We start from the raw sequence: 9,236 nt of genomic DNA, 5'->3' as shown, positions 1-9,236 counted from the left end.
TTTTGGCATCAAAATTTTTACTCATTCAGGTAACTAAAAATCCTAAAAGAAGTCATCACATTATCCTCAGGGGAATATTCCCGCTCTAGACAAAAATGTTACTTACTATGACCTCTTAAAGTTGTTGTTTTCATCACAAAGATCCAGTTGCATACCAGTAATTGCGTTTTATACAATTAGAGGTTTGGGTGAATTCAGATATTTTCATGTGTATTTTCAAGTGGTGTGATGCTTCTGTCACAACAACCCATCCCATCATCTCTTCACATAACAAATTTATGGTCAGAAGCATTTTTCTTCCTCACAGCTTTTGGGAAGAAATATGTGATTGGTCCAGAAATAGGTTTGATATTTTGAGGTATGGAATAGCTTTGCGAGGACATAAGAAAAAATAAACCCAACTGTGAGCATGGTATTCACAAGAGTAGGGGACCCTCATTTTCACAGTGACCATGGTACAGGGCCCTGTGTTATTGCTATGATCAAGATAAATATCCTTCCTAAGGGAAGTGAAGAAATATACCCTATATTAATTTTAATTTCAAGATCTCAGTCTTGCAGAATTCTGCTTCTTTAGTCTCCCTGGTTATGCGAGAAATTCTATTAATTCCCTAATGAGCAGAGGCAAGTAGGATGAAATGGGAATTGCTTTTTTCCTATTAGAATTTATAGCAACAAAGGTACAAGAAAGTGAGTTTTACAGATAAACATTCCTAGCTCTTTATGGAAGTGAAACTGATAATGTCTTGCTACAGTCTTGACTGTCTCACCCATGTACAACTTTCTGCCTCTTTATATCTTTTCAACATTAGCTATTTCTGCTCAGATTTTACCAAGATGTGAAAAAGTTATTAAAAAGTTATTAAATCCCATTAATTTCATTCAAGCTGCCAAGGTGATGGAGGGGGTAAATTCCAATCAGTTAATGGAAAAGCTATAGGATGAGCTCAGTCACATTATCAGATACTGAAGAACACACAGGGAAAGAAGCCATATAGATGAAGGTGACTGGTTGGTTTTCTGCTATAGATGCAACTAGAGCTTGAAGAGGCAACTGCTTCAGAAAGCAGTGACACTTCTTGTGACACAAAACTATGGACACATTAGACCCCAGACTTGCAAATAACTAACGTCACAAAGTTCTTACTTGCACCTTTGTAACACAAAGACAGGCCGAGATTTTGCACTTCTCTACTTCACCTATCATTTTAATATCACTAATAATGTTCTGTGAAAGTAAAGAATGCAAAGTGTGCTAATGAAATCTGTTGATAAGAAGAGAGAACAGAAACTGTCTGAAGAGAAAATAATCTAAAAATAATCAAAAGAAGTGAACATTACAAAGTTCTCTTTCTCAAGGGAGAACTTCAGCTGAGAAGAACAGCAAGCTGAGCATTTGGTCAGGATCTCAGAGAACAAAAGTTACTGAAGATCTGAAGACATTTTTACACCAGTTGAGGTTGTTGGCATGATTTTCTCTGTCACCAATTAAGAAGATGTACAGGATGCATTATAGAAATATTTTGCTTTTGAGCAAAGTTGATGTCTCTTTCCCATATTCAGTTGATTGAAAACACTAGAAGAGGCTTGATTTTTAGCAATAAAAAAAAGTAATTAAAAAATCTCCATAGTCAGCAGAAAATATGAACACAAATTATTACAAATGAATAAACTAAAACATGACTTTGTTTCAAATAATATAAAATTAAGACTAACACTTCTGCCAAGAGTATGCGTGCATATACAAACACAGCCATAGAAAAATGTCTCAGTATGGAACCTCTTTTTTTCTGGTTAAAATTAAACGTTTTCTGGATTAAAAAAATAAGCACCAAAATACCTTAATAAGAGCTGAAATGATATATTCACACATGCACATATGTTCATATTCATATATACAGGCTTTTCCAACACAACAAATGTGCAAAGTTATGAGTGTATATATGATATATGTACACTTGGACCCAGAAATATATATAAAAGTGCAAGTACTTACAGATCAGACATTAAGTAACACTCATTTATTTTTTTAAGGGGAAGCATATTAATGGTCCAAATATAAGTCACGCCATCAATCCACAGAAGACCAAAAAAGGCCCTTAAAGCTTGCCTGAAGCCCTGCTCTGTGTCTGTCAGGATTTATGACACCTCTCCATGATTTCCCACTTCTTCTTGCACACAACCTGCTGTTCCCATGGCTGTATTTCTGCAGGCGCTGCTGAGGGCAGGCAGTGTTACCTGCAAGAGGTGCGGAGAATGTAGTACCTGCAGAAAGGTAATAGGCCTTTAAAACTATTGGAAGCAGTACCAGTACCCAGTACCCAGCAGTAGGTACCAATCTTTAGAGGCACCTCTTTTGGGATGGGGCACCTTGCCTCTCTAAAGTGCTGGTTGCTTTGCACTGACTGGGAGACTTACCCAGGACCACAGCAGGGGAGGGGTTGAAACTTAATGATCTTTGAGGTCCTTTTCAACCCAGGTCATTCTATGATTCTATGAAGCAGTCACTGTTGGATGAGATGGGCATAGACAGCCTCTTCCTCTTTGCTTGCTATGCTTACTGTGTGAGAACGGCACAAACAAGCCTAAGGGGAAAAAATAAAGGAAAAAAGAAAACTCTTTGTACAGAAATATTGCTTTGGTTCCAGTTGTCTGAGTGGAGCTGAAAGCAGCAGGGACAGAGAGGTTACCACTCCAGCCAGCCTATGGGAGTCCCATATAAGAACCTCACCCTGACTTCCAGAGGCCAGCGGCTGAAAGGGAAAAGCTAATGCACCGTGTGCTGTGCAGCAGGAGGAATAGAAGCTAATGTATAATTCAAACACTGTGTTAATTAGTGGAACATAGATTACAAGCTCGGGGAAATGATGGGGCTAGTTTCTCTTTGAATTTAAAAGCATTGTAAACTTGTGCCTGAGGATTATTTAACAGATTTTCTCCTATCAGATAATTATTAATATATCAGTTTTAAGGATAGGAAGACCTGAGAAAAAAATGAGAATATCTGAATCAACCGAGTCACTCTAAAGGTCCCTATGAATCCTCAGATGAAAATGCTTTGAGTGTTACCACAGAATAAGAACATCATTGGGAAGAAAGGGAAAGGTCCACTTAGCTGGGGAGGACATCCTAAAGTTCATCCTCTAGATGCATTTAAAACTCAGTTTCACCATATTAGGTCCCAAACAACTGACAGAAATGTTTTTTGTGAATCTGAGCTTGGCTTTGCCTGCCTGCTATCTGAGTTAGCACTAATTCTGTTCGACTCTTAAATGTTAACCATAATGCTAAATCAGCGCTCTCAGGCACAAGTACCCATCAATAACTCCAGCTGACATTAAGCCCACACCATCTCCTAGAGAATGTCACGTAGGGCCACTTTCCCTGCTTGGCATGGATCATGTGGGATGCTATTGCTGGATACTGGATCCACCATGGCACTGTGTGCTGTCAACATCACCCAACACCCTGTGGCAACTCAATGCTCAATGATGAGCAGTTCCAGACTCCTAAAAGTTAGTCCTCTTTGCAGCCTTGTGCTGGGTCTTCACTAAAAAAGGAACTGAAAAGAAAGATGTGGTTTAAAGAGCCTTGATATTTGCCTTGATGATCTAATGGGGGGAGAGTTTGATCCTTTGTAAAAGGACATAAAGAACTATGAAGAACAAAAAGGATGTTTTCCACTCTGGTTCCTCTTTATTTTACATAAGAATCTCAGACTCCTTAATCATGCTCCTCATGTCTATAGCCCGGTTCCTGCCAAGGCATCCTTGAAGGATATATGGAAGGAGCCAGGGAATCAACATCATGGACTGAAATTTATGGGAATCAGATGAAAGAGAGAATATAATATTCACGATTACAAGCCAGGCTGCCCATTACTCCTGGTCTCACCAGTGACAGATGTCACTTCCTTTTTTCCAGGTGGCAAATGAAGTACATCCTGTATGCCCCATCGCCCCACCCATCGAGATGGGTGCCACCACCTATGGGGAAATTCTGCCCATCCACCCTTTTCCACTTGCTCAAAAAACCACCTCACGGATGGGAAATTCTCCACCATCAGGGCTGGTATGGTACTGTGCTTCCTTCCCAAGTGCAGGGACCCGACAGCACTGGGAAAATCCTGACAATGAACATCCTTTACTTTTTCAAAGAGAGCTGTTGCACTTCAGCCTCCTCCTCCACTTCCTCTCCATCACCCTCTGCTGCTAACCACCCTGCTCAGATCTGCAAGGAGATACATGTCTTGGGATAAAGAAATAATAAATCAAGGAACAAGTAACACTTCTCAAAGAAGAAAAGCTTTGAAAGCTTCCAAAGTGGCCATTCATTATTTATTTGTTACCATTAAATTAATAATTGCTGTTTGCCTTTCAGGATATTATTTTATAACTGTGTGCTGTATTTTGTGAAAAAAAATAAGACATTCATTACAGTAATAGTCCTTAGCTCTTGCACTTACACCTTTTAAAAGTGTTATATAGCATTGTCTGGCTTATGTTAAATGCATTACAACAGACAAGATTATTTTTTCTGACATCTAGAATGCATACAGCATAGATATAATATGAAGACTATCACAGCGCATCCTTTATTTCATACTCTGAGCAAACTGTTTCTGAACCCAACCTGAAGCTCACTACTTTCTGTGAAAGGTAGAAATAATTCATGTGAGGTGGCTGCACTCAGGTATCTCTGCTCTTTACAACACACAGATCCATAAGGTACCCAGCGTTCACCTCAGCTCTCGGCTACCACCACCTCTCTTTGCTGACCATATGCATTTGTGGTTGTGGTGTGGGACAGCAGGCCAGGAGCCTCAAAATGGCAGGATCTATCCCGAGGTGCTGCTCCTGTATGTGGCCTGCTACTTCACAGAGTTATCATCCATGGAAACCTTTAATGGGTAGATTGATATTTTCCTGTACTTCTGTATGCAAAATGCTTGGTGCAATTTATCTTCAAGAATATATTACTGCTAATTAGACTTCATATTTTAAAAGATTAAGTCTGTGTTTAACTACTGCCATCCCGTTGTCATTTCTGATAATTCTCCTTTTATTAAGAGTTTTGATCATTAAATGTGACAAACCAACCCAGAAAACCCAAAGGACAAAAATCCAACATATTTTTTTGTAAAATTTTTCACTGAAATACAGAAATCAGCCCACTGGAGAAGAATCAGACATGTTTCCTTTGATTCCCTCTGGATGGATGGGGACTTATCCTTTCAACTCCCTTTAAATTCATGGTTGAGTGCACGGTTCATTACATGAATGGTAATTTTTATAACTAGTTACCATCCTGCCTAGCATAAGATTACACTGAATGATCCTACAATTAGACCTTATATTGCTTAAAAACTTGGAAATACTGACAAAAGCCTGAAGTCAACGTGATGTCTACTACTTTTCTATATCTTACCTTCCTTTCTACCAGTTAACTCCCATCTCCTCCAGTAGCCACACAACACTTTCCATGTTATATCCTCTATCTATATGCAAATCTTATGTTACCCATCCAAGAATCTATTCTGCTTGTGTAAACACATTTTACTTGAGCAACTGATGAATGTCAGCAATTTGTGGGTGAAAATTAAGCAATAATGTTGAAAGCAGAGAAGCATCTGTGAGAAGATTTTATTATTTTTTCATGTAAGGTTTATTGAGTAAGGTTTTTAATTTTGTAACTGATGCAATGTCAGACTGTTTTCTTTGTTTTCAGCTGAGGTGTTGTGGATGTCAACCACTACTGCTTTGTAGATTCAGAAAGAACTTACTTTCTTTGAATTACAAGAACTTGGGGATGAATTCCCACTAGCTAATGCAAAGCAAAATGATGCATCATTTAAATATCTATAAAATTGAAATTCATTTAATTCATATAAAATTTCTTGAAACTTGCGTGTATCTAGCTGACTGTTACTGTTATTCAGAGGACAAATAACACCCAGTTGTTTCAGTTATATCCAGAAGCAAATATTTCAACATCAGGATTGTCAGCATCTCGCAAAGAAAACAAACACATGCGAAGCCACAGCTTTTGGAGCACCTTCTAGAAGAAAGGAGACAAGATATACTCCAGATAGGAACAATGTTCAATGTTACAGCAAAATGCTCAATAAAACATAGTCATATGGCTTTGATAGACCTTTTACTTTCAGTAATACCCATGTTCTCCTGACACACATAGACTACTACAGCAGTCAGTCACCGCATCTAGCTCCTTTATGTACAAAGTTTTGGTCCCTGACAGTGGGGCTATAGCTTCAGTTGCCAGAGTGATGAGTTTTAAGAGTTTGCAGCCTGTAGAGCTGGTATCAGGGCATTTCTCTCCTGTGACTTGTATCTGCTAATTTAATTTTTCTACTTAGGTGCTCAAGCTGTGCTTAGGTTTTCAGTAAAGCTAATGAAATTAAGTGCCCTCTTGGAAATGATTTGGTGTCTCCCAGAATAAGATTAAATTCATGAAAGAAGATTTTGACCATATAAAATAGCACAGCTGGGAGGGATAAATGAGGAGAAAAGGCACATCCGTATATCACTGTAGACTATGTATAGAATCAAACACATTTGGCCTCCAGGTTGGCAATGATCATAGCTACAGATAGCAATTTTAAATTATTTCCCAAGCTAAGAGCAGAGATATGCAACAGAACCTCAAATATCCTGGCATGGTTCATGGTGAAAACATATTTGTCCTCTTTTTGCAGAACTAAGGTCCAGGAACTTTAATGGCTGTGGTTCAGTGCTTCCTCTGGTGTAAAGCATAGACTAGGCCATCTTTTGCAACATTAGAGTCTAGGAAAAATGATCTGCTTTTCATTCTTGATTCCCACAGCTGTCAGACTACATTCTGTTGAGTCGGAAAGGGAAGGATAGTCATGGTCAGCACCCCTCTGTGTTCCCATGTGAAAAAAACAAGCTCACAACAGCATGCAGTTTAAAGCCTTGATCCCCTTCCCATGCCCTTGGAATCAACTCTGCTGATGTGTGACCAAGATTGCTATCTGAGCTGGCAAAGTTGCTTGTTCAGCTTCAAAAGCTGTGCTGTGGCTGGCAAGTACCTGAAAGGGGACAATTAAACCATGAGACAGGCTAGTTCAGAAGAAAGAACGTCAGTATAAGGAGCAGGAGACAGGAGCTGCCTTAGGGGTCTAGTGGCTATAGCACTGTGGTGAGCCACATGGCCACCTGGAAGAGAAGCAAAATAGCTGGGGATGGATGTCCTGGCCTCTTCCCTTTCCCCCCAGATATACACTGTCTGCAGACAGTGCAGTTAAGCAAGCCCTACTAAACAAGGTGCTCAAAATCCAAGGTCTGGACTTGATGTGGTTCAGACAGAGAAGTGCAAAGGGAATTATTGCGTTTCCAGCACAGCATTAGCTTGAGCATTCACTTGAGATCACAATTAAGGGTCTCTTCAGAGGAAAAAAATCCAGGTGATGAAGATGTTATGGTTTGTTGGGAGCAAGGTGGACAGGAATCTGCCTCGCCTGACTCAAGAATCCAAAGCTCACTTACCTCAGTCAATACCAAGTGCTTGCTGAACAGTAGTTCCACCCACCAGAGTAAGAGGAAATACATATACCTACAGCTCAGGGTAAGAAACAAGGAAAATAAAGGTGTTTAGAATTAGTTTGAAATGTCAATATAACTAGCATGGTTAAAGTTTTGTAAATACATCCTGTATTTTTTATTATTTAGACCCCTGTCCTCCCACTCACCACAGAATTGCTATTTCCTATATATATAATCATATATTACTGAAGTAAACTGAGGAAAAACTAAAAAAATATTATTCTGGTATCAGGTAGTAACACTGTACACTTCCATGAATAGGAAGCCAGGAGTTATAATATCACAACTTTCATGAGAGAAAATAACAACAAAAGTTTAATAGGGATTTATCTGTGAGGAAAGTGTGATGTCTTTGCTTTAATTGAAGTGATAACTTTGATTTTGATACATGTTTTTTGTGAAGTTGTGTCTCTGGCATTCATACAAACATGTCAAAGCAGTCAATCAAGCATGTTGGCTAGAGGCATTCCAAAGGTACACTGCTAGAGTTTAGAGCTATCGAGTGCATTTAATACTGTTACCTTTGATTTCACATGAAAAGCCCTACGTTAATCCATCTCACAGCGTGGCTGATGAAGTGAGAAAATCAGTTTTCTTTCAGATGGACCAGCAAATAACCAGAAACTGGTAAAACCGAATACTTCGGTCTTCATTGAGCTGAGCAAAGTGTGAGTAAGTGGCCCTGGGGGAAAGGCTCCAGTGAATGCCTCCTGTTGGCAGCTCCTAAATTTTTGAGAACTACTTCCCCATGCCTTCCTATTCATCTAAAAATAAAAAAAAAAATAAGAAAAAAAATCATACTCATATATTCAACTCCTTTTGTGAGAATTCAGTAGCGATATATGATAGTAACTCATTTGTTGCCATTTACCAATTTATACAGTTTAAAAGCAGTTCAGCTTAAGGACAAAATAAAAATACTAAATCAGACCTTTCCTTCATCCGTGATATTATTTGCTGAGCATTTTGCATCCATAACACTTCAGCATGTCTAAAACTTGAAAGGTTGGCTAAATAGCACTCGCTAATGTTCTCTTGCTTCCAAATGTCAAGACCTCCACAGCTCATGTGATTATAAGCAGCAAACAAATTTAGTTTACACTGATAGTTAGAATTACAGACCAAGAAAACCAGAATCTTACAATGCATTTATGCACATTTAAAGGCAACTAACATTAATAGGTGCATCATAAAAAACAGTGGAACAATAAATCTGTGAAAAACCAGATACAGTCAAAAGATGCCAAAGGACTCTTCTCCTGTGTTATGAAGTGCATTTTCGGTTTTTCTCTTATTTAAACACTTATTTAAACACTGTCAAAAAATATTAATTTCTAAAAGCTCTGAAAAATCTGAAAACTATGCTTGCCATTGGCAAACCTTTGGGAAGAAAGGTCCAAGTTAACTTCAGATTCTTTACCTTTGGTATTATCAGATTCTGAACTGATAGGAAAGGCACTTTTTTATTTACCCCAAAATGTTGAATTTTGGACAACAAAAAGAGGAAGGAACAGCTGTTATTTCTTCACTCTTGGTTGGTGACAGAAACTGCATTTCATTATAGGGTTGAGATGAAAAGCTAATTTCCCCAGCATACAGGCTGCCTTGTTTGGGTGCATGCTCAGGAATCGCTTACATTATTAGAATTATTCT

The sequence above is a fragment of the Meleagris gallopavo genome, chromosome 1 (assembly GCF_905368555.1).
Source record: "Meleagris gallopavo chromosome 1, MGAL_WU_HG_1.1, whole genome shotgun sequence".
Lineage (NCBI taxonomy): Eukaryota > Metazoa > Chordata > Aves > Galliformes > Phasianidae > Meleagris > Meleagris gallopavo.
Note: the sequence above shows the minus strand (reverse complement) of the source record.